The sequence below is a fragment of the Tamandua tetradactyla genome, chromosome 13 (genome assembly GCF_023851605.1).
Source record: "Tamandua tetradactyla isolate mTamTet1 chromosome 13, mTamTet1.pri, whole genome shotgun sequence".
NCBI lineage: Eukaryota > Metazoa > Chordata > Mammalia > Pilosa > Myrmecophagidae > Tamandua > Tamandua tetradactyla.
This window is the reverse complement of record NC_135339.1, coordinates 59,828,585-59,855,328: the sequence shown is the minus strand read 5'-3', so window position 1 is coordinate 59,855,328 and position 26,744 is coordinate 59,828,585. Positions and strand designations below refer to the sequence as shown.

Here is a 26,744-nt window from a genome sequence, read left to right as displayed (position 1 = left end):
GGCATTTGAGGCTGAAGAAGCACAGAATGTTCAACCAGATTGATTGTAAAGATCCAGAAATGGATAACACAATACTATCTGATGTTAACACAGTATTATAAGTACACTGAAGGAAGCTCAGTGTGGTTCAGAGAGGAGGGCTGCGGGCATGTATGACACCAGAAGGAAAGACAGGATAAAGACTGGGAGCATATAACTTAGAGTGGACAATCATGGTAATAAAATGTACAAATATGAGAATGTTTTTGCATGAGGGAGAACAAATGAATGTCAGCATTGTAAGGTGTTGAAAATGGAATGATGTAAGGAAAAAAACACAATCAATGCAAACAGAGTCTATAGTTAACAGTAATACTGTAATATGCTTCTATTGAATGTAACAAAGGCATTATGCCAAAGCTAAATGCCAGTAAGTGGAGGATATGGGGAACAGGTGTGGAGTTCTTTGTGGAAGAAATGGAAATGTCCTCATATAGATTGTGGTGGGGAAGACATGGTCATGTGATTATACTGGGAACCATTGATTTTTACTTAGATTGGATTGCACAGTGTGTGAATAAAATTGTTTTATAATTAAGAGAGATATGAGTCCTGGAGAAAATGTGGAGAGAGAGATGTATTGATTCACTGTTGTTAGGGATGTAGAGTGGTGCAGCCCTTCTGGAGGGCAGTGTGGTGGCTCCACACATGTGATGTTGCCATATGATCCTGCAACCCCTTTGTTAGGTATATGCTTGGAGGAACCGAGAACAGGACATGAATGGACATTTGCACACTGTGTTTATGGTGGCAGTGTTCATGATTTGCAATGGATGGAGGTGAACTAACGGAACAACCACTGAGGAATGGAAGGGAAAACTGTGGTGTATTAATACAATGAAATATGGACTGGCTGCAAGAAAGAAAAGTTTTATGGCATGCAGCTAGGTGAATGAATCTTGGAAGACAGTATGTTAAGTGAAACAAGACAGAAACAAAAAGACAAATATTATAATGCCTTACAAATATGGATGGACTATAATGTGCAAACTCTGAGAATTGAATTCAAGAGCATAGGTTATCGGGTGAAGGCCTATTGTAAAGGTTTCTAGATTGTAATCTCTTACAGCAGTCACACCTATTGCAGAAACTAACTGTTATTTCTAAATTCTGAGATGCTGAGCAATTTGTGTATAATCTGGTCATTTCCTGGAAATTTGGGATTTGCATGACACCCCAGACTCAGAGCTAGAGTTCTATAGCTATGAAGTCAACATTACCCCTATAGCAACTGCTAAAACCACTGAAAAAGTGATGAGAAAACTGAATTAGAGATAGAAATGAAGCTGATCTGTTTAAGACTAAGATAAAACAGACTAAAGGTTAAAGGATGATATTGACTGTATTTTAAAACTTCAACTTCTGTGTGAAACCAAAAGAAGAGCTGCTTATTTGGTGCAAAGTTTTTAATTTTTGGTAGCACAATATCTAATATAACTCTTGTATGGTCAGTTTATTCAAGCACCATAGTTACACAGAACCTTGAATAGGGAGGGAGATGTTGGTTTGTACAGGTTAGTGTGATGCTCCCAATATATCCCAGAGTAATCTGAGAAGAAAATTTTAAAAAGTATTTACAAAGCCCCCTTGAGGGTAGGGGAGAAAGATAGAAATATTAAACTTCCTCACCTGGGGAAGACTTGATATTCTCACAAGCAGTCATGACTGCCAAGTTGATGGGCCTCAATCTTGGGGCTTGCCCTCATGAAACTTATTCCTGCAAAGGAGAAATTAAACCTACTTATGATTTTGCCTAAGAGCCACTCCCAGAGACCCTCTTTTGTTGCTCTGATGTGGCCTTTCTCTCTAAACCTGCACCACAGGTGAACTCACTTCCCCCGCCTCCCTGGCAATGGGGGACATGACTCCTGGGGATGAACCTTGCCTGGCATCATGGGATTGAGAAAGCCTTCTTGACCAAAAGGGGAAAGAGAAATGAAACAAAGTAAAGTTTCAGTGGCTGAGAGATTTCAAATAGAGTTAAGAGGTCATTGTGGATGTTATTCTTATGCAGTATATAGATATCCCTTTTCAGGTTTTGGTGTTTTGGAGTATCCAGCAGGAAATACCTGATAATGTTGAATTGCAATCCGATAGGCTTAATTCTTGAAGATGATTGTATAACTATATAGCTTTTAAGCTATAATTGTGAAAACCTTGTGACTGACACCCCCTTTATCCAGTGTGTGGACAGATGAGTAAGGAAATAAAGACAAAAATAAATAAATAATAGGGGGGATGGAGGAATATGGGAATTTTTGCATGTTCTTGTTTACTTTTTTTTTGAAGTAATGAAAATGTTAAAAAAAATTGATTGTGATGATGAATTCATAGTTATTTAATGATACTGTAAACCATTTGTTGTACATTTTGGATGATTATATGGTATGTGAATATATACTATATATATTGATAAAATCGCATTTTTAAAAAAAGATAAAGACAGGGAAGGAATTAACCGAAAGGAAGGTGCAAAGTCTCAAGAAGAACCTGGATTGAGAGTACATCTCTTCCTTTAGCAGGAAGGAGGGGAAAAAAAAAATAAAAACCTGTTGAGGTAGGGACTTTTCATCATCTCCATGTTTCAGATAAGTAAACTGAAGCAAAGAGTGATTAAGGTTCATACCCAGGATCACAAAGCAGAGGCAAAATTCAGACCTAGCCCCAGCCCACCAGTCCACATTCCCTTCCATGGATGAGAGGGTCCAAGATATCCGAGGTCACCATTTGTGTTGTAAATTAACTCTTAGGAAGCTGATATATCTTCTGTCCATTTTTGAAGCTTGATACCTCATAAATATTTGGGGGCAGTTTTTTAGGCAGGAGATTGTTTGAACCATATGAATATTTATCATCTTACCTTCAGGAGTACTGGAGATTCCCAACATATAGGAAAAAGGAAAGTTTTCTTCCCTAAGCTCTCAAAAAGCTGAAAAGCTGCTCAGCCATAGAAATAGATTGAGAGTCAGACATGTTGAAAGGGCAAACATTGCCCTGGTCTTAGGAAAGGTCTTCATTAAACTATTTCAGAGACTGCTCAGTTAAACACCTTAAAAAGAAAATAGAAATATGAGGGCTTTCTTGGGCTAATTCCCCTAAAAATACATTTTCTTGGCTTGAGTGTCAATATAAATAATAATAACTATTAGTTATTGAATGCTTACGTGTATTAGTTATTTTAATTCTCACAACCTTATAAGCCTACATATTATTATTATTACTATCCCCAATTATGGATGGGAAAAATTGAGGCACAGAGAGATAAAGTAAGTTGGTAAATTGAAGATCAGATGGTAGAGTAGAAACTCCAAGTTACCAAACGGCTTTGTGTGTTGCACTTTAACCTTAGTTTTCCAGAAAAATAACTGTTCCATTGCCCATGTCACAGGGTATAGGTTAAGAAGGCTGAAGTCTGGATACTTGTGGAAAGATGAGATGTGGAGGACTGAACTTGTCCTATATTTGAGAAATCGGACATCTTTCCATAGAATGACACTCTTTGGGGTTTTAACTTACAAATTTCGATCAGCAAGTCCCTCATGTGCATTAAGGTTGTTTGGACACCAGGCACAGTGTAAAATATCACTGCAGCAGCTACCACCTTAAGAATTGGCAGATGCCCCTGGATGGAAGAGCTACAACAGGAAAGATTTGATGCCTCTTGATGGCACTAAGTAAAAACTTGGAAATATACTCTTTCCTCAGCTCCATAGTACAACAGGGTACTTTGATGAGGGGAGTCTCTAGTGATCCTATTCCCCAAACGACCCCATTCTCCTCCTGTGGCCTCTGAAATGGCACCCTCTTGACGAAATTTTCCCTAATTTCTATAGTCTGAATTAGTTGTTCTTGTCTCTGTGCTCCTTGTCCTTCTGTGTATTTTCATTTTAGCACTTTTCCTTCTACTCTTCTATGGTAACCACTTATATATTTGTCGCCTCCAGTTTACACTGTATGAGGTTGGGGACCAAGTTTTCCACATTTATTGTCCTCAAGACCCATGGCACGTTGCCTGGCAATAAAAGCATATATTCAGTTAATTTTGAGAGAAAGGAGGGAGGAAGAAAGCAGGAGAGAAACAAGGTAAAGAAGAAATGAATGCTAACTTATCAAAGCCCTTCTCCACAGGGCTCAGGCCCTTTGTCCCTCACCTGCCTCGCTGAATGCTCCCACCATTCACTCTTCCAGCCCTCTCCAGGAGGTCATACCTACCCAGGGAGGTAATTGCAGGGTAATGAAGGAAGAGATGCATCCCAACCCCCTGCTAGAGGTTATGTATGGTATGCTACATATACACTGCAGGTGGGGAGCTGGAACCCAAGAGCTAGTTGAGGCAGAGCAGGGACATAAAGTAGAGATGGCCGGGAGCCAATCAGGAAGTGAAATCAATAGCTTGTGGGCATAGTAGCCGTAGGAGCAAACAGAACAGTGCCTTGAAGATAGAAGGAATGCAATGCATATATAAATGTTTATTAATTAATATTTTAATTAACAGGATTTTTATTGTAAAAGCAATACATAATTATGGTAAGAAAGCCAAGCAGTACGTGAGGGCATAAAAGATTCCCTCTAAACAGAAGTATCAGCTATGAACAGTTTCTCATGTTCATATCAGAAACTTTCTATGCATATGCAAGAATATATTTATGTGTGGCATAAACCTTTTTAAATACAATGTTTTGAAGTTTGCTTTTTCACTTAATATATCTCAGCTTTCTTTGTCTATGCAAATAGATTAAGTATTAAAGAATATGCAGTAATTTATTTAATTTTCAACTTATTAATAAACATTTAAGCTGCTTGCATTTTGGCTATTGTAACAACACTATAACAAATTTTCTGGTATTCATTCTTTCAAATGTTCATCAATATTTATTAATTGTCTATGTGTGATGTACTGTGTGAAGGGCTGAGTATACATAGCTGAATAATGATTCATGCCTTATGGAGTTTACAATATAGCAGAAAGATATAAAAATAAGCAAGGAAGTAAATATATAATTACAAATTGTGAACGTGGTATGAAGAAAGTGAAATGTGCCATGATAAAATAACAGGGAGCACTCCCTGGTCAGCATAGCCAGGGAAGAACTCTTTGAGAAGTTGCTTTTAAACCGAGACCCAAAGGATGGTAGAATGTTCCAGACATATGGAATAACATTTGAAGAGCCCTAAGATGGGATGGAACTTTGCATCTTCAAGGAACTGAAAGGAGGCCAATATGGCTGAAAAGTGATGGATGAAGGCTTGAAAGGACATTGGAGAGATAAGCAGATACCAATTATACAAGTTCTTGTAAGCCATGATAAGGAGTTTGGGTTTTTTCTGAAGTGCTATGGGAAACCACTGGATAAATTTATTCAGGGTAGTAGTGTGATCAAATTATATATTATACATATATAATACAACCTTTTAATATATACATACTAAAAGAATACTCAGCTAGTATGTTGAGAATAGATTGGAATGGGGCAAGAATGGATAGGAAACTAGTAAGGAAACAGTAGTCCAGGCACTAGATGATGATGGTTTGAGCTAAGCTGGTAGCTAGAGATGGACAGATTCAGGATATATTTAGAAGGACGAACTCCCATGAATAACAGGAGTGAATGTGAGTATTAAAGAAGAGATTCCTGGACAGTTGATGAGTAAAGGAGACATTTACTAATGCGGAAATGAGTAGGAGAAGAGTAAGTTTGTGGGGAAAGGAGAAATCAAGGGTCTACTTTGATCATGTCAAGTTTGACAGCCTTTTGATACAGCCAAGTGACGTATATAATAAGTTCGCAGTTTAAGCGCAGGTCTGGAGCTCAAAGGAGATACTTAAGCAGAAGATACAAATTTGTCAGCATATATAAAGCCAGGGGAAAGCAAGAAGGATTGGCAATGCAAAAGAGAACAAGGATGAGAGATGAGAGATACAGAGACCAGCCTTCCTTAGAGGGAACAGCATTTCCTGTGTGTACAGGAACCAAAGAATACAGAGGCAATCATCCATAGATTGGGTGGTAGGAAGATAAAAAAAAGCTTCCAAAATATGGTTTCTTGTACTACTTGAAGCATAATGTAAAGGTATCAGTTGAGAAGAAGGGAAATGAATGGAGAAGAAAATTTGAGAAAGGAAATGCATAAAATAGTTATCTTAGAGTTTAGAAAAGCAAGCTTGATGGAGAAACTAAAGAAACAATGTAGGGTTATCAGTAGTATCTGGAGCCCATGTGAGATTTGAGATAGTTTTCAAATGAAACCTATCTACCTGTTTGTGTGATTTTCTCCAGCTATATTCAGCTGCTTGGGTACAAGAAGAGTGAAGAAGATAGTTTACTAAGGATATCTTTGTGTGTTTTTGTAAGTCTATAGTAAAAATAGCTATAAATGAAATTACTGAGTCAAAGTATATGTGTATTTTAAATGTGGTGATAGATATTGTTATCGGTCAATATTTGCAGATTGAACTGGGAAAAAGCCATTGCTTTCATCTCAGTTAGTCTATTCAACATAACAAATATAAAAATATAACTGGGTAATAGTATTATTGAGACCAGTAACATAAGTTTCAAAACAGACAGAAAGTTTAACACGATTTAAGGATTGAAACAAAAAAATGTACTTGCATAATTCTCATGCCTGTGTAAGGCTGGTACTGCATGTGTGTTGGTTGAGTAAAAGGGTTGGTGTGTGTGTGTATGTGTGTTTGTAAATGGAGGGTGCCCCACCTTGCTCTGAATGGATCTAAAGACGTTATGATTGAGCCCAGGGTGTACCATAAGTGGTTTGCGGTTAATACCATTGATTTTTCAGAATGTCTTCCCACTGTGCAAGTCTGTGTCAGGAAAACAGAGTGGTTTGGCTAGAGATGACTGGGATTTGCAATAAGTGGAGTGGAACTGTCAGATTTATGAGGCTTTTTCTCTTAAAAATATATGGCCTGCTTTTTTCTTTCATAGTAACTTGAAAGCCCATTCCAGGCTGTTGCTTCCCAATCCCTCAGCTCCCCATATTCTGATGAATGCCCACCACATGTCTGCATTTCCCAGTTGACACATCAGATAGGAAACTCCGAGTGATTTGGTCCTGAAATTCTTTCTGGGTGTCCATGTTTCTGTAGTTTTCTCCTTTCACTTACCAGTCAAAGGTTATTATAACTAATTGGGTGTCTGTTCTCCACTGGCTTTCATGGTTTGATCTGCACACATTTAGCCTCACTGATGGAATCACCATGTGGCCTGGGGAATGAGAGTTGATCAAAGTACCATCCATCCTCTGGCTCTCCTACTCTTTTTTTAAATTCCAGCTCTGCCTCCGGAAATGCCCTCTAAAACTTACATCAGATGCTTTTTTGAAAAATGACATGACTCAGAGAATGTAAGTGTCTAGAATTATATCTCATAAGGCCCGGTTTTTGAAACTGAAGTGTGCTTGAATCTAAGCCAGTCAAATGAAGTGAAAACTGGCTGGAGGAAGGCAAGCATGGGAGAGTGATGAGTGACTCTGGGCTGGATTGGGGGATGCCTGCTGTGAGGCTGTCAGGGATGAGGAACCATTTAATTGTAGTTTCTCTCATCATCATTCATGATCTAAAAGACATATGTGAAAGCCACCTTAATGAGAAGCTAGCTGATACTAAATTTAGAAACATTTTCCAAGGCAGAGAAGATGTAGGTAGAAAGTACAAAGAAAAAAAAAAAGTTCTTTTCAAAGCTGCCACTGCTGTGATAGAAGGTTCAGAGGTTCTGATATCCCCTGACCTTGCATATGATCTACCTGCCCCACTTCTAAATGGCCTCAGATAAGTAATATGGAATCTTGAAATTATAGTTAGTTTTACTGTCCAGGTATGTTCGTCATCTCTGTGAATGCAGGTATCTTGACTAGGAAGAACCATAAGATTTAGAGGTCTGGTTTTTAAAATATTCTGGGCACTGCAGTGCCTTTGTGACAGAACACTGGTTCAGTTATTCAACACATATTTATTAAGTGCCAGACGTGCCAACACTGGGCTAGACTCTGGAAATATAGCCATGAAGGAAACAGATGTGATCTCTTGCCTTCAGAAGTCACAGTCTGTTTGGTGAAGAGATAAATAATAAACAACTGAATAGGATAGTTACTACAGATTATGGTAAACATCCTAAATGTTTAGGAAGCTCTGGAAAAGCGCTATTTAAGATAAGATGGTACTTATATTCAGGAGATGTAACTGCTAAGTTTAAATTCTGAGATACTGGACTGTTTGTATATAACATGGTCTTTCCCAGAAACTTTGGGTATTTATGTGACAGCTGAGACTCAGAATTAGAGCTCTGAAACTATGAAAGCCAGAAATACCCCATGCAGGAACTGTTTTAAAAGTTGAAAAAGTGATCAGACATCAAGTAGAGATATGAAAGAAGGTGATCTGGATAGGACTAAGGTATATCAGAAGACTGGGTAAAGGATGATATCATCTATATTTTAAAACTTCAACTTCTGTGTGAGTCTAAATGGAGAGATGTTTATTTGGTGCAAAATTTATATTTTGGGTGGTGTATCTCCTAATTTAACTTGTATAGTCAGATTAGTTGAACACCATAAGTACAAGGAATCTTGACTAGGACATGAGATTTTGTTGATTTGTCCAGGTTAGTTAGCCTATCCCAGAGTGATTTGAGCAGTGAATAAAAAAGTATTTGCAAAATTCCCTTGGGAGAATGAGGAGAAAGGAGGAAATATTCAACTTCCCTATTTGGAGAATTTCTGAAATTCTCACAAGCAGTGGAGACAATCAAATCAATAGGCTGAGCTCTCATTCTTGGGGTTCGTCCCTAAGAAACTTATTTCTGCAAAGGATAGGCTAAGCCTACTTAAAATTAGGCCTAAGAGTCACCCCCAGAGAACCTCTTTTGTTTCTCAGATACGGCTTCTCTCTCTAAGCCAGCTCAGCAGTTGAACTCACTGCCCTTCCTTCTACATGGGACATGACTCCCAGGGATGTAAATCTCCTTGGCAATGCGGGACAGGACAAGCCCGGGATAAGCCAAAACCCAGCATCAAGAGATTGAAAAGGCCTTCTTAACCAAAGGGGAGGAGAGAAATGTGACAAAATAAAGTTTTCAGTGGCTGAAAGATTTCAAACAGTCGAGAGGTTATCCTAGAGGTTATTTTTATCCATTATATAGACATCCCTTTTCAGTTTATGGTGTATTGGAGTGGTTAGAGGGAAGTACCTGAAACTATTGAGCTATGTTCCGGTAGCCTAGATTCCTGAAGATGATTGTATAAAGATATAATGTTTACTATGTAACTGTGTGATTGTGAAGAGCTTGTGTCTGATGTTCCTTCTATCCAGGATATGGACAGATAAGTAAAAAAAATATATGAATATAAATAAACAAATAAATAATGGGGGACAAAGGGTAAAATAAATTGGGTAGATGGAAACACTAGTAGTCAATGAAAGGGAGAGTTAAAGTGTTTGGTATGTATGAGTTTTTTCTTTTTTCTTTTTATTTCTTTTTCTGGAGTGATACAAATGTTCTAAAAAATAATCGTAGTAATATATACACAACTATGTGATGATATTGTGTGCCATTGATTGTACACCATGTATAAATGCATGTGTGTGAAGATTTCTCAATGAAAAAAAAAGATAAGTTGGGAAAGGCAGGTCTCTAAGATGGGGCACTTAAGAATTCCCAAAGGATAGGAATGAGGTAGCCTTGAGAAAAGCTAAGGCAAGAGATTTCCTGTAAAGGGGCCTTAGAAAGGAGAGGGTTTGGGGGATCCACAGACCAGAGAGGAAAGCTAGATGTAGTGAGGTAGAAGAGTGATATGAAATGGGATTGGAGAAAGAAGAAGCCAGATCATGCAGGGCCTGGAGATGATGGGAAGAAGATGATTTTAGTCTAAGAACAATGGGCAACCCTCTAACACTTAACAAAGAAGGAAAATAAACTGTTTTATGTTTCAGGGAGACTCACTTTAGCTACTCCATGGAGAATGGATTCTAAAGGAGCAAAAGTGAAGGCAGAGAGCCTAGGTAGGAGGCTGAGCTAGACCAGGTGAGAAACTGATAGCTTCAAGTAGGGTCAAGGCAGTGGAGAAAGTGGAAGGAGACAGATGAAAGACATATGTAGGAGGTAGGAATGAAAGGATATGTGGAGAAATTGCATGGGAAGGGCTAAGGGCAAGAAAGAAACCAAGGGATCAAATTTTATATTCTCTTTTATGCAAACCCTAGGATGGTATTGTCCTAATCACATCAACCCTGCACTGCATAAGAATTCCTTAGGCCCCAAGAGTAGGTCTGAGATCCCCTGAAAAAAATGCTTCAGACCCTCCAATCCAGAGAGGATTGGCTAAAAATCTTTAGAAGGGATTCAAATTGATATTAAGACAGTTGAACCCTGAGCCCCTTTCTAAAGTGCTAGGCCCCAAAAATGTATATTAGCTTCATCCACCTTGACCCAATAAGCCCTGTTCTTAATCTAGTCATGCCCACACAAAGACAGTCATTCACCATCATCTACTTTTATGATTCAGATTTTCTGTCCAGGCCTCTACCCTGCATTATTCCTATGCGGAATTCTTAACCTGCCCTTCTTCCCACTAGCGTCATCCATAAACTTAATGATGCCATAATCTGTATTTTAGCCTGCCTTAGGAAACCGTGTTCTCTGGATTTATTTTTGAAGTAATGAGCAGATGGGCGTGCTGCATGGGCACTGAATTTGAACCCAAAAAATGTGATTTTGAAATGAGAATGGTTCCCCAAGATTAATGTTACACTGCATACTATAGGGGTTTAATTTGATATAGGAGTTGGTGTTATTAACAAAACTAAAACTCACGTCAAAGTTGATTTGATACATCCAATGATGTGATTGTTATGCTGCAGAAGAAATGGCATTTGTGTAAGTGGCCTAGTCACATTTCTGTCTTGTAGCCACGCTAAAGTTGCAGCTTTCCTTATAGAAATTGTCAGTGATTTTCCCTTATCACCCATGTAAATGCCAACTCACAGTAAAAGACAAAGATCCTAGCTAGACCTTACTTATCGTTATTGTCCCTCATAGAACTGAGACTTCCCTTGCTGCACCCAGTTTTCTCTACCTCTCTCCCACATTCAGGTCCTTAAGTAGCACATATAACTATTCTCCACATTTAACCATACTAGGAGGGTAAAATTAGGAGAAACTCTAATTTCTGAGGACTTTGTGCCTCAGGAATGATGGCAATCATCATCCCTGCACTGAGAGGTTGCCAGGGAGTGTTTGATGTTGGGAAAATTTATTTAAGTCAGTGCACTTTTAGAAACTATTCATGTAATTTTGCCTTGCACTCTGGGGAGCATCTATCATATAGAATTGTTACTCTTACCAGAGAGTTACACAAAAACATTTAATTTGAAACATCATTCCATAGTTGTTGTCAAAAGCTGCTAAACATCATTCCTGTAATGCTGTCAAATTCCTGAATTATTTTACGGAGGTAGACTATTGAAGTCTTTTTACCAGTCTTACCATCCTGAGCTCACATCTCCTCCAACCCACTCCCACCCCTACATTTCACTTCCTGCCCTTCTGAAATGGTAGGTCATAGAGGTAAATATTGGTCACTATGGTAATCACAAGCCTGCTTTGCTTTCTCTGAAACTTGTGGATCTCATGCAACAGACCCCTTTTTTATCAGAGAAAGATTCCCCCATTCCCATTAATTAGCTGTGGCCATCTTTTCCTCTGTCCTCCTGTGGCTTTTCTTTTCATAGTCAAAAAGCCGCCTTGGTTCTCCTTTGGGACTTTCTTTCTACCAAGTAGTCCGTAAGTCTCTCTTCTGTTTTTCTGACCCCCACTCCATTTTAAGGTATATGCCTGTGAAATATATATAAGAAGGGGATATTGTGATGATACAAAGTTGCTAAGAAAAGCGAGGCTGCCCAATGGATGGAGGTGGGTGAAGGAAATACTGACTGGGAAGTTGAATGGCGATCTGTGGTGCATACATATGATCATATATTGTGTGGCTATAGAAAGGAACGAAGATGTGAGGCATGCAATGTCGTGAATGAACCTGTGGGACATTATGTAATGCAAAGTAGCCAGAAACAAAAGAACAGATATTGTATGGTCTCATTTAGAAATACTTGTAAGAAAATTGGGGCCTAGACTGCAAGCTCCTATAGCAGTCACATTTAGTCTGGAGGAGTAATTATTATTTCTAGATTTTGAGAGGTTTTGCAATATATAACCTGGTGTTTCTCTAAAACTTGGGGTACCTGTATGACACCTAAGATTCAGGTCTGAAAGTTAGCATTGCCACATACAACAACTGTTAAAGAAATTGAAAAAGAGATCAGGCTTCAGTTAGAGATAAGAACGAAGCTGATGGAGTCAGGAGTAAAGTAAATCAGAATACGGTGTTAAGGAGGACATTGTCTGCATTTTAGAACTTCACCTACTATATGAGACCAAAGAATGAGAGGTTTGTTTTGTCCATGCCTAAATGTTCTGCAGCACATAATCTAACTCAACCTGTCTGAATAGATCATTTAAACAACCCAAACATATCAAACCAGCAATGGGAATGAGGGTTTATAATTCTGTATGGCTTAATAGAAGGCCTGGAAACATCCCAGATTATGTTGAGCAGATAATTTAAAAATATGGGGCAAAGTCCCTTGAGGGATGGTAGAAAAAATATAGAACTATTAAACTTTACCAGTGGGGAACCCCCTGATACTTTCTCAAATATTAGGGACTCCAGGTCAGTAGGCCAAGCTCTTAATCTTGAGGCTTGATCTTGTGAAGCTTATTTATGTAGCAGAGAAGCTAAGCCTACCTACAGTTATGCCTAAGAGTTACTTCCAGAAAACCTCTTTTGTTGCTCAGATGTGGCCTCTCTCTCTCTCTAAGAACAACTCTGCAAAGAAAATCATTACCCTCCCCACTCCATGAGATATGACATCCAGGGGTAAAAGTCTCTCTAGCAACATGAGATATGACTTCCAAGGGTGGGGCTGCGGGATTGACAATGCCTTCCTGATCAAAAAAGGAAAAAGAATTGTAACAAATTAATGGCTGAGAGAGTTCAAATAAAATCAAGAGGCTACTCTGGAGGCTACCTTATGCACGCTTCGGCTAGATATTGATTGCTATTTATCATGGTTTGCCAAACCCCAATCAAAACCATTCATGCCAACTTTAAAGAACACCCAGAGAAATATCTGAGATTCTACAAAGGTTCCATGCACTATGATTACTTTCCAGAAACCTACAACCTCCAGATGGGTTTTTAGGCCAGATAAGTCCTGAAACCCAGAGGGACCAGCCTCTCCAGAACATCAACTAGTTCCATCCCCCATCATGTACTATCAACAGCCCTTTCCAACATGAAAAAAAATAGAATGGGCATAGCCCAAATACCCCTAAAGATTGGGAGAAAGATCAAAAAAGAAAGTGGAGTTAATAAAAGAAGATAAGATTTAACAAATGAGTATGACTGCTGAATCATTATATTGATATTTCTATTAGTCTCCAGGGTCTTGGAGCAGCTAGAAGGATACACTGACTGAGAATTAGAATGGCAACCTGTGGTGTATACATATGATCAAAAATTGTGAGGCTACACATCAAACTCTGAAATCTGTTTATAACTAATTGTAGTGATGTGCTTTGAGATTTATCGCTTTTTATATATACTATTTTTCACAATAAAAAAATAAGAAAGTTAAAAAAGAAAGAAAAATGATGACTGAATTGGGCCAGGTACACAATTTGCAAGTTCTAATGTAAAATAGGAATATGGGACTTCTTCTTCAAAAATGTAGAAAAAGTGCCATTAAATGTACTTAAACATAAAGCTATTCCTTTCTTCCAGTTTCTCTCTCGACTTATGGTGTTTTTTATTTGCTGTTTAATGTGGTTCTAAATTAAGAATATTAAAATTTTAAATAATTGACATGAATTTTACCATTCATCTTTATATTATACAATGCAAGATTTCAATACAAATATGCAAACATTTAACTTGTATGCAGAATTTCCAGAATTACACTATTATAATTACACTATATTCCATAGCTTGTACGTGAGTATATAGTTTTTTGTTTTTTGGGCAGTGCATGGATCAGGAATTGAACTCAGGTTTTCTTTTTGTTTTTGTTTCTTTTGTTTGTTTCTTGATATGCTCACATTCTATCCACACTCACTAACTGTGGCTTACTAACTAAGGAAGGACTGAGAGAAAAAAGGTCCTATAGGTTGTCCTTTCCTTTTATGTTATCATTTTCAACAAAAGTGGTTGGTTAATACAGGGAAGAGTATGACAGGGTATAATAGGTTCTTTTGACATTCATGTTTCTTAGAATTCCATTTACTTCTTCCTGTATTGGAAACAAGTTCTGGTGTGAATGGAAAGTATGACTTCTTTGGGTTGTCGGTCATCCCTTCCCTTAGTCATAAATGTGACACACTTATTTGTACTCACTTTGAGTTTCATTGAACTCCCATGTGTCATGGGTCTACCAGTATTCTGTGCTCCTGGACATTGCAAACATTATTTGTTAATTGGGTAGCAAGAAACTGTACACGCATATTACGCACGTCTGCATGTTCCATTATCCCATTGGACTTCACTTACAAAACACAAGTTTGAAGATAATATTACTAAGAATTTCCAGATGACTATAGCAGAGGATTAAGTCAAGTGAAGGGCTCTTTGAGCACAGGGCGCTTCTGAGAACGGGGCCCAGTTGTGTACCTATGAAGCCAGCACTGGACTTGAGAAAGGATATGTGGAAGAAAGCACAAGTAGAGCAGAAGCCCTTGACTCTGCCAAAAGAAATACTTTTCATATTATGAAAAGCCCCTAACCTATTAAGCTTTCTGATCTTATTCTTCCAAAAACATCTGAGAATTTTGTTTTATCTTTGTCCAAGGAGATAGAGAAGACTCTTCCAATTTTTCCTTTCTAGCGTATTTCTAATGTGGATGTAAGCAAGAAGGTAATGAACCTATACTACACAGACTTTAATTCCTAATCATAAGGGGAAATTTTTTAAGCACATTTTTAATCTTCTACTTATACTTTGAAACAATTACTGGCACTTAAAACTGTGGAATGGTGATTAGAGGAAAATTAGAATAAAATTTTCCATCTAGCTTCTTTTGTGTGAAGAGTTTGACTTTGCACAATTGAAGACGTATGTCATTACTCTTTTGCAAATGTCAGAATCATCAAATTATATTATGAGATTTATAGTAATGTCTTCATTCAGGGTTCAATAAGCTGTTTTCCAGCTGGCAGTTTTCTGAAATTGAACTTTTCTTTGAACTCTGAAAATTTTGCACATTTCAGAGAGTCCATATTCTATTTCATACTGGGTTGTGGTGCCAAGATTGCGTTCTTTCCAACCTCTCCATCAACTAATATTGCTTTATACAAAATCCATAATGCACTTTAAATGAAACTTTTTAATTTTGTAATGATCAATTTCCAATATTTGAAGAGTTGTGTATGAAAATATCAATGGTGATTACTGAGTTGGTACTGTGGCTTCTCAAAATAAGAATATTTATTGGCTGAGTACCTGCTCCAAAGTGTTCATGTCACAAATGCTCAATCACACCTGAAGATTAAGGACATGGCGATGACTACAAATGAAAACCTTGCTCAATGGCTCTGTGCTGTGTCCAACCAAGAGAGGTGCATCCCTGTTCTTAAGGCAGCATCCATGTAGGAAAAATTGAGCCACAACCCAGGAAAATTCCTGCTGTATGGAGACCACTGTAGTTAATTTTGGCTCTAGTATATTTTCTGTTGAGAATCAGCTAGTTTTGCAATATGGGTTTGTCACGTAATCACCAGTTCACTTCTTCACTTCATGCCAACAAAATAGCCACCATAATGCTAACTATCAACAAGGCCCAGAATGAAATATGGGCCTTCAACATTTTCTCTGCACTGCCTGTGTCACCTACTTTAGATTCCCTGATAGCAGGGGGTTTTATTCTACACAATCTATTTTTTCTCACCCTGGAACTGCCTCAGATATCTCAAACACTTCTTCCTCTTCACACACACCAAAGCACATCTCAGCTACCATTCCAGGGTGTGGAGGGAACCAAGTTTCTCTGTCCCTCACCAGCTTTATTCTTTATTTTCTTTATTCATATCTCTACACTCTATGCCCCAGCTTTTGGGTGCAGTAATATACTTTGGAGATTGCAAAAGCTAGCTACTTTTTAAAATTATGTAAAACCTGTTACCAATGAAGATACCATTATACCTTTATGATATATGGTCTCTTCTTGAAGGATGGATCTGACCTTACACTTTGAAGCCCACTTTACTGTGAGGGCTGGATCTGTACAAGTATGTGCTTCATAAAGCAGGGGTCTGGAGAACCTTAATGGACCCCATTAAGAGAAACTTACCAGACTCCATGAAAACACAACAGGCATATTTCTACATTTAAAATGTAAAATATAAGGTTATTTTGTGGCAATTACTTGAAATCCAGGTTTTTAAATCCCTCTGTGGATGGTCCTAGGGTCTGTATAACCTTACAGACGATAAGACTATCTATCAATTTAAGTTCTGTTCAGCAGTGAGGGGAGAGATGGAAAGACTGACCTAAGTGTCTGGAAGCAGCAGTTTTTTCCTCTGGAAGCATCCTGAACTTAGAAGTGCCCCAAACCTAGAAGACCCTTCTAAATGTTCAGAGAAAGAAAAGGGAGATAGCCCTTTTTCTTGTAGAGATGGCTTGATAGACAAAACTACTTTGGTCATGCTTTCCCACCAGTCACACATTGTAGTCATTTCAGGTTCAGCCATGCATACCAGATTGAATTAAATGCCGTTTTTAAAAAGTCTCCAAAACAGGAAAACATCTTTCTCCAACTGTTTTTTGTTTTGTTTTGTTTTATTTTTACGTATTTGCTAATGAGTGTGTGCACAATAAAGATGTGGTAGCTTGTTTTCCAAGGAGCAATCCAATTTGGCTCTCACGGATATTACTGCTACTCAAATACAGTTTAATTCTTTAATTGAAGCGGCTGCAAAATAGCTTGTGAACATTGCGATGTTTTGCAGGCTTTCCTGGGCTGTGTGGGTGGAGACCACCTTCGCTTTTGTGTTCTGAATCCCCTGAGCTCATCAGAGTGGCTGTCAAGAGAATGAATGTCTCCTCTGGTGGGGTCCTTTTGGTTGACTCTGCCGTTGGCCTGTTAAAGCTGTGGTTAAGTCTGCTGCTGACTTCGCAGACTTGCTTCTCCTCTTTGCAGGCAGAAACGAGCTAGCCTTATGCCACGCTGGAACAAAGGAGTGAGCCAAGGTCTTACCAACTGTCTTGTAGAAATTTCTCAGCCCAGCTTATGTAATCTGCCTAGAAGGCAGTGCATCACTGTAAAGCCTCTTCTCCAAGCTCCTTACATTCACTTTAACCTCCCTGACTTGTACTTCTGAATTTCTGGTACAGAAAAGCTTATGCAGTGAAAGGAGGGAACAATAATTGAGTGACCTTTGTCTTTTTGCCTACTTTCTCTTTTCTCTGCATTTTCTGCTCATCCATACTTTATCTTTGCCTTTTCTCTTTTGATTGATTAGCTATTTTGATTCTGTCTTATCTGTCTTGGACCTTGTTTTCCCCATCATTGATTCTTTTGTGAGTATACTCAGATGTAATACATATTCGCTCAGGTATGCATTTATAGGATATAATTATTAGTAGTAGCATCAACTAATATTTCTGTGTCTACTACTCACCAGGCCTTGGGTGGGCCCTTTTATATGTGTATCTCGGTTCTCTTCTCAACCACCTCATGCAGTAGACACAAGTACTATCTTTATAGATGAGAATCTGCTTAGAGAGAAACTACCTTGTCAAGGTGGCGGTCTTACCAATGAAGTCCTGAAGTTGAACTAGACTCCAAGCTCAGCTTCAATTACTGCCACCCACAGCATAGCCTACAGAATCACACAGCAAATGTGTCTTGTGTGAGGACATTCTCTCCGAACAAGCCCCATCCATGCAAGCCCAGTCTTTGGTTACTATAACCTAAGTTTTTGCTTCTGACCAAGCCCGGATGAAATCTGTAAGTCACCATCTAGAGTCTTTTCTGCTTACCTCAGCTTTACTTACTCACCTTCCCTCACTGTGTTTTGAGAGGAGCTGGAAAAAATATTCCAGGGGTGCTAGACACTGTGAGAGAAACATTCGCTCACTCTTACTTCAGGCACCAAAGGAAGAAAATATTTATAGCAGGAACTGGTTCTGCACAACAGTTTTTATCTCATTCAATGTTCACTGCAGTCAAGAATTACAGATGTCCATTGTCCATCTACAAGTTTTTATAGGTTGAAGAACTGCCAGTTGAGAGACTTAAAATGAGCACAGCTAAATAAGAATTTTAACTGTGATTCCAATCCAAGCTTTCTGACTCTAAAGCCTATGCTTTTCTGCTTCTGCTGGAAGCACACAAGTATCCAAAAATCCAGAATGATCCAGGGAACCAACTCCATTGCAAAAGGCAAAGAGGTTAAGTAGATTGTAATACAAGTATTTCATGCCTGGAAACTTTAGTTGACTAGGGCCAATGGGAGGAAAAATTTTTAAGTGAATATTAACAAAATATTATATTATTGATTTTATATATACATATCACCATCAAACATAAAATGTTAGTATAATAGGTTTCTTTTCCCTTCCTCTACTCAACAAGAAACGTGTGTTCCTGCATGTATGTTAATGAGATTCTGTGTGATGTTGTATGTGTGTATGTGGGGGGGGGGGGGGGTCATACCAGTGTTTTCATTTGCCACACTCCAGCTCAGTGGTTGTGCAAATGGGGAAAGAGAGGATTTGGGCCCCAGGGATGATGTCTGGAAACATTTTGGGTTGTCACAACTTGGGGAGGAAGATACTACTGGCATGGAGTGGTTAGAGATCAGGGATGTTGCTAAACACCCTATAATATTCAGGAAAGCTCCTCATAATAGTGTATTATCCAGCCCAAAATATCAATAGTGCTGAGATTGAGAAGCCCTGCTCTAGGTTTTAAGATCAGAAAAATGGTATACTTTTTACTACGTTCCTGGGATTCTGGAGAAGGGATTATTCTTAGTATGTTCCCATACATTATGGCTAAAATTAACTGTGCCTGGGACTAGTAATCTCTCAGAGAATCAGGGAAACCCCATAAATCTAAAATCTTGGCAATCCTGGTGAGAGGCAGAAGATTCCTTACCACTTACTTTTCGTATTGCCAAATCCCAATTTATATTTGTGATTTCGGCAGCTTCATTCTTTTCTCTTCACTACAGTGCCCAGTGTATTATGACATTGGTGCCCAGGTTTATGCTTTCAACTTCTGGCCTGTTCTCATAGCGTGTAGGTACGTACAGGGAGCACATCTGGTTTTGACTCTTCTCAGCTCTTCAAAGTGCAGCAAAGAAGGGCAAAGGGGCATCTCAGGGGGCAACTCAGGTGAGGAGGATGTTTTTTACCTCTTGGCGTTCATTGTATCTAGTTCAGCTGGTGAAGTATGCCCTCCTATTTTACAAATTCTCAAGCAAGCATTCAGAGGAGGAGAGAGGATAGGGCTGATATTTATCTTCAGACAACAGTGGTCCTGAATTTTTAAGGAAGCTTCTTTTAATTAATTCAAAAGTGAGATAAGATGCTTTTACCCTTTGGCTGTATATTGCATCTTACCCATTTGATCAGGCTGGTACTTTTCATCCTACAAACACTTTTTATTTATAGACTCAGAGATGTAAATAGTGAGAGTTATCCACATAATTTCAGTACATGACTTCACTCAGCAAATATTTGCTAAATACTTATTATGTATTGGGGCACTGTGTTAGTTTCTGGGGCTACAACACTATCAGTTGGGTAAATTGCTTTACATAGCTAAGCCCAGTGACCACATCTGTAAAAAAGGAAAAATTATAGTGCTTCCTTATAGGAATATTTCAAAAAATAAATTAGATAATACATGTGTAGGGCTTAGCATAGTGCTGAGCACATATTAAGCCCTCAAGAAATCTTAGTTGACATTCTTATTAGCAAACATGGGCCCTGATCTCACTGAGGAATCTGGTCAGGAATACCTACAAATAATGTAAATAGTCAATTAACATAACAATATGAAAACTGCTTTTCCTCTGGCTCACTTACGAGAGAAACCCTAACCTGGCCTTGAGCATTCCAGGAGACTTCCTAGAGGAAGCTTGACTTAGATAAAAAATGAAATATAGTTGACAAGGTGGAGGTGGGGGTAAAAGTACATCAGACAAAGGGAACAGCACTTCTACAGGTCCAGAGGTGTGGGAGAATGGGCTTTCAAGGAACCCAAAGAAGAAAAGTAATTCAGTTTAGCTGGAGTGCACAAAGAGAAGGGCAGAGACTGGAAAAGTCTTCATTGGTCAGATGGTAAAGGGCCTTGTCAGTCATGCAAGAAGACACAGCCCTGAGAAAGATGGGACCTACTGAAGCATTTTTAAGTCAGGAAGGAATAGTATCACATTCACATTTTAGCAAGTTCTCTCTAGTTGTGAGAGGGCAAGGAAAGCACTTGGGAGAAAGATGGTGGTTTGAATGACACTGTATTTGCAATGGAAATGGAAATAAGTAGGAGGACTGGAGAGATACTTAGATAAAATGGATAGGACATGAGTTTTGATTGCTCATGTAGAGTGAAGGATAATAGTGAGTGAGTCAAGGGATAATGCTGGTTGTTTGACTTGAGCAATTGGGTGAGTAGAGATACCATTTATTGAGATATCAAATACAGGAGAAGAGACAATGTGGGAGCTGGTGGGACAGTGGGCAAAACAAATGATTTTGAAGTACCTGTGGTGTATCCCAGTAAAGATGTAGAAAAGGCAATAAGAAACAGATCGATTAAAATCATACACATACACAAACACATACTTTCGGAAGTAGAGAAATAGACCTTCTGTTTATATCTAAGGAAGTTAGCAACAAAATTATGAGTACATGATTCTTTGTTTAAAAAAAGCAACTTTTTTATTTTAAATATTTATTCTTGAAAGTTTTAAAAATATTTCTTAAGCAGAAAGAAAATAAGGAAAAATCATCTATAATGATACTACTAAGAGATAACTACTGCTTTCATTTAGGTGTATTTCCTTCAACTTTAATTCCACAGAAAGACACTTTATTTCCCATCATAAATAGGATCATCTTATTTTTGAACCTGTTCTTTTTCTATACACAATAATGAACATCTTTTGATAGCATTAAATATTCTTCTAAATAATTTTTAATACTGCAAAGTCGCCATTGTTGGATCTACCATGATTTGTTTATCCAATAATTTCTTTTTTTATTGAACATTTAATTGCTTTCAGGGTTTTTACCCCATTAAAAATAATGCAATGTGGGATCTTGAATAGAATGTGAGATTTTGTTGGTTTGTTCAAGTTAATGTGATACCCAGATATAGCCCAGAATAATTTGGGCAGTGAATAAAGAAGTATTGCAGAGCCCTGTCAGGGGACTGGGGAAAAAGGAGGAAATATTCAACTTCCCCATTTGGAGAATTTCTAATATTCTCACAAGCAGTGGGTACAACCAATTCAATAGTCTAAGCCCTTGATCTTGGGGTTAACCCCTATGAAACTTATTCCTGCAAAGGATAGGCTAAGCCTACTTAAAATTAGACCTAAAAGTCATCCAGAGAACCTCTTTTATTGCTCAATGTGGCTTCTCTCTCTAAGCCAACTCAGCAGGTAAACTCACTGCCCTCCCTCCTACATGGGACATGACTCCCAGGGGTGTAAATTTTCCTGGCAGTGCGGGACAGAAATCCAGAATGAGCCAGGAGCCAGGATCAAGGGACTGAGAAAGCCCTCTTGACTGAAAGGAGGAAGAGAGAAATGAGACAAAATAAAGTTTGGGTGGCTGACAGATTTCGAACAGAGTTAAGAGATTATCCTAGCGTTTATTCTTATGCATTATATAGATAACCCTTTTTAGTTTTTGGTGTATTGGAGTGGCTGGAGGGAAGTATCTGAAACTATTGAGCTATGTTCTAGCAGTCTTGATTCTTGAAGATGATTGTATAAAGATATAGCGTTTACAATATGTCTGTGTGATTGTGAAAACCTGGTGACTGATGCTCCTTTTATCCAGGGTATGGACAAATGAGTAAAAAATATGGATAAATAAATAAATAAATAAATAGGGGGAACAAAGAGTAAAATTAATTGGGTAGATGGAAACACTAGTGGCCTATGAGAGGGAGTGGTAAGGTATATGGTATATATGAGTTTTTTCTTTTTACTTTTTCTGGAGTGATGCAAGCATTCTAAAAAATGATCATTGTGATGAATACACAACTATGTGATGACATTGTGAGCCACTGATTGTACACCATGTATGAAATGTATGTCCATGAAGATTTCGCAATAAAAGTATTTTTGGAAAGTAAAGAAATGATGCTATGATGGCCATTGAACCAATTAAAATTCTTGGTCATAAGAAAAAAAAAAGAAAGAGAGAGAATCTAGCAAACTTAAGGACAGAATAAATAGGTAGTTGAAAAACTAAGGCACCCAGCTTGGTAAGAATAAGATCCAAGGGCAAAACAGGGAATCTACATGGTAGTAAGTTTTCAAATGGTCAGTCTCCTCAAGGGCCAGTCCATAGAATAAATCTGCTCCAGCCATTCTTAGTCTGTTGGGCCATGCCACTCAGTTTTCAGATTCACTGGAGAGAAAGTCTAATTGACCTAATATGATCACTTGCTCACCCCAAGGGAGGTCAGAAATCCTTTGTAAAACAGCATACAATCGTGGCCAAATCATTTCCTCAAAGAACATCTAGATGCTATAATAATATAATAAGGAGAAGGAATTGATATTGGGCCACAAAACCCATATTGGCTACTGCATCCATCTTAAAGATAAATCTTTGCACATATATATGATTATTTCTTTGGAATAAATGATAAGTGGAATTGTTGGGACAAAGGCTATACAGCAATTTAAGGTTTTAGATACATACTGCCAAGTTATTCTCAGGAAAGGTTATTTCTGGCAATTCACTCTTGATACTAAAAGATGTTTCATTGGCATCCTAGAGCGTCAGGATTTCATTTAAGTTGTTGAAACAGGAATAATTCAAATGCATTTTCCCAAAAATAACTCTCATTGCAAGAGTATAGTTTAGTATTTTTTTTTACAACAAGCCTATCATTTTTGTCTCTGGCTTTTTGAACCCAGAAGATCTCATCTGTCTTGTCCCAGTGAGCAAATAACAGCATGTCTTTATAACTCTCTTTGCAAGTTTGTGATTATTTTTACTTGGAATGTGCCTGGAATTCTGACTTCATACCCTAGTTTCTACCCCTTTTGTATGATGACCTTCTGAGCTGTAATTCTACTTTGGAAGCTGCACAGGTCTCCATTCCACTCAATTTGCCAGTTTGGGCATCACTCCCATTGTACTGGGTTAGAAGCTTCTCACTGAGACCACTGGCTATGCCATGAAATCCCCAGCTGGGCCAATGCTGCCTCCCACATTTACTTAGGCCTGGGATTTGTGAGACTGAGTACATAAAAGTTCTGTAATTTGTTTTCAAAATGCATTACCTGAAGTCCAGTTGTAGATAAGACTGGGTAACAGAGGGAAGGGGCAGGGAGCCAGACCAAGAGGAAATGGATGCCTCTAGGCCCTCCTGGTTCTACATTTATTGAGTACTTTTATATCCTAGGTGCTATGTTAGTCTAGGTGCTGTGAAAAAACATAGTCACATCATCATGAAATTCATAGTCTAAAAGGGGAGGGACACATGAATCAGATAATCCTACAACAAATGTGTAAATACAAACTGAATCAAGTATCCTAAGGGAAAGAAACTTCTGTGAGGACATTAACACGGAAATGTGACTTAGCCAGGGCCGAGAGTAGGGGATGGTCAAGGAAGACTTCCCTGGGAAAGTGATTCTTGAGTTTACATCTAAGTTAAGAGTTAGCAAAGCATGTGTGTCTGTTTGTGTGTATGTGTGTGTATGAGTGTGTGTGCGCATGGGTTGGAGATAGGAAGCATGGGCGTGGAGGGTAATCGGAGAAACAGAAAGGCTCTGTCTATAGCAGGAGGGAAGATCAATGTGCATGAACATTTTTATGGCCAGGTAGAGGAAGGTGAGAGAGTAAGGAGCCAATTTGTATTAAAAACACTGGTGTGCCGTCTCTAGCTTGCAAGCAATGGGAAACCTCTTGACAGTTTTAAGCAGGGTGGTAAAATAAAATGAGTTGGAAGGAATTTCATTCCCTTTTCAGAGGGCAGCAGCAAAAACTGTAGCTCTTCGAATTTCCCAGAGCTGCTTTAGTCTCGTGGAAACTTTCTGAATCTGCCTTGAAGCTCCCTCTCTGTGAAGGAAGTCTGAGCAGCAGGGTTTGTTCCCTTACCTGTTAGCTCTGGCATACTGCCACATCTGGTTCAAGAACCCAACATTCCATTTCATTTCCCCTTGGCTCTCCAAGGTCAAATTTCTAGTTGAAGAGTAGCTACTGATGGAGCATTTGTGCCCACAGATATAACAACTTTTTTCTGACTTTGGAAGTCACAGAAGAGGCTCCATTAAGGAAAAAATATTCTTCATTCTGCTGTTATACTTCAGCACATGCATGCTTCCCAGAAGCAGAAACTATTGAAATTAAACAAGTTTAGGCACCTGCAGCAAGGCCTATCAGTGCTTATGAGCTTCAGACCTTGCAAAGTTATTCATTCAGTCCCATTTATTCCTGGAAGCCCTCCTATCAGCTTCAAGAGGATCACTAATCTAACATTTATGGAGTACTAATATCAATGTTCATAGGCACTGGGGATGCAAAGATAAACCCTGATTTCAAGGAGCTTCTTTCCAACCATCCTTAACCTCTTCCCCTTCCCCCAAACCCCATCCCTGCATATACACACACCGCAGACACACATACCAGTTATGTTTGGGGGGCAACTCAGAACATACTGTACACATACTGGAGTATAACTATTTTTATGAGGTTAAAAAAATCTCAAGGGAAAAAGAGAAGAATAAGCAACATTTATTAAGGACATTCATGTAACAGACATTATTATAGACCTTTAGATGTATTATCTCATTAACCCCCTATCAGGAAACTAAGATTCAAAGACAATAAATAACTTTTCAGGGTTTGACTGTATACATATCTTTATACTCTCAATAAATTAATTGCCCACTTTTGTTTCCCTGTGAATCCTCCCCAGAATCTCTGATCAAAAGTGATTGTTTCCTTTTCTGAACTCTCAAAGCATTACAAGTGGTTCCTGCTCATGTGCTGTTGACTTCTGCCACCTTGTTTTAGAGTTGTTTACATACATCTTTCCCCTTAAGTCCCTTGAGGACAGAAAGATGTCATTTTCATCTTTGAATCCCCCAGGCCTAACAGAATACCTCATATATCACTAATACCTAATTAGAAAATGCCTGTAGAATAAAAGATTCAACTAATGTATTCATAGCTCTTACTGGGTTGGTCAGAACAGATGAGTTCCTAATATAAGCAGGTCTTATGGTCATAGCCCAGCACTCCCGTCTTGCCCCTACTCAGTTGTGTAGCATGAAAGGTCTTGTGGCACGTAGTAGAAACAACCCAGTTCACAAGCCCAAACCCTCATCACACCTCCATAAACAACAGGCTCTTGCCATATTTCCCACCTAGTGATACACATTCCAGAGCTATGTGTGGTCCATTCTCAAGAGGACAGACTCCAAGTTGAGCAGGTCCTGGAAGCAAGGTGGACATGTGCCCTTGGCTCTGTGGACTTCCTGATCCCACGGAGGAAGATGGCTCTCTACAGCAAGGATCCCCTTGTCCAGCTCTAGATTAAAGGAAATAGTAGATATGAGAAGTAACAAGTCAAGTAAACCAATGGAGACAAGACAGGTCTAAAACACACATTGGATTTACATGCACTGAAAATGATTAGAAAAGAAATGTCAGAACTAAATTTCAGGGATGCATCAGGAAAGATTAAACCTATGCTAGTTTGTTAGTTATTGATATTACCCTGTTTGATCCTGGGTTTTTTTTCTGTTGTTGTTGTTAGATATGTTCTTGACTTGTTTGTCCCTGACAGAACTCAGTTTCACTAAGCTTTTGTGGGTTGGGTTTGGGTTAGGACATGGAGTTGGGGATAGAAGGAAAATATTTCTGTTATTGCTTGTGCTGCCAGTAGCCATCCCATCCTCCAAAATTAAGTATTTGAATGCTTGAAAAGTTATGAATCCTTTTTCATGCTTGTTCTCTATAACAAGAGAACAAATCTTCTCAATTTTATCTCCTAAATATCTCTCAAATTCCTCTTCTATTTTAACTTCCCCACCTTAACGAAACTATCATCATCTTTCTCCTACACTAGCCTTCTAAGTGATTTGTTCCAGTCCATTTTCTGTATAATCTTGAAAGTCAGCCTATTAAATGTAAAATGATAATGTCAATTCCTCACTTAAACTCTGCAATGGCTTCCCATTTCTTTTAAGATAAATCCTAAAATCCTTATCATAGTCTATCTGAACTGGCCCTGCCGTCTTCCTCTTGTCCCATTGTTGCCTTCACTTTCTGAACTCAGGCTGTATTGTTCTCCTTTCAAATTCTCAAACATACCAACCTCTGCCATCTCAGAGCCTTTAAATATGCTCTTCCTCCTGCCCAGTACACTTTCTGTCCCCTC

The 26,744-nt window shown here is 38.6% G+C and overlaps 1 protein-coding gene across 1 annotated transcript in view; it reads left to right on the top strand.

The window, feature by feature from the left end:
* The window catches only part of HPSE2 (heparanase 2 (inactive)), a 771,963-nt gene that overhangs the window by 707,678 nt on the left and 37,541 nt on the right, over window positions 1-26,744 (top strand). The window lies entirely within an intron of this gene.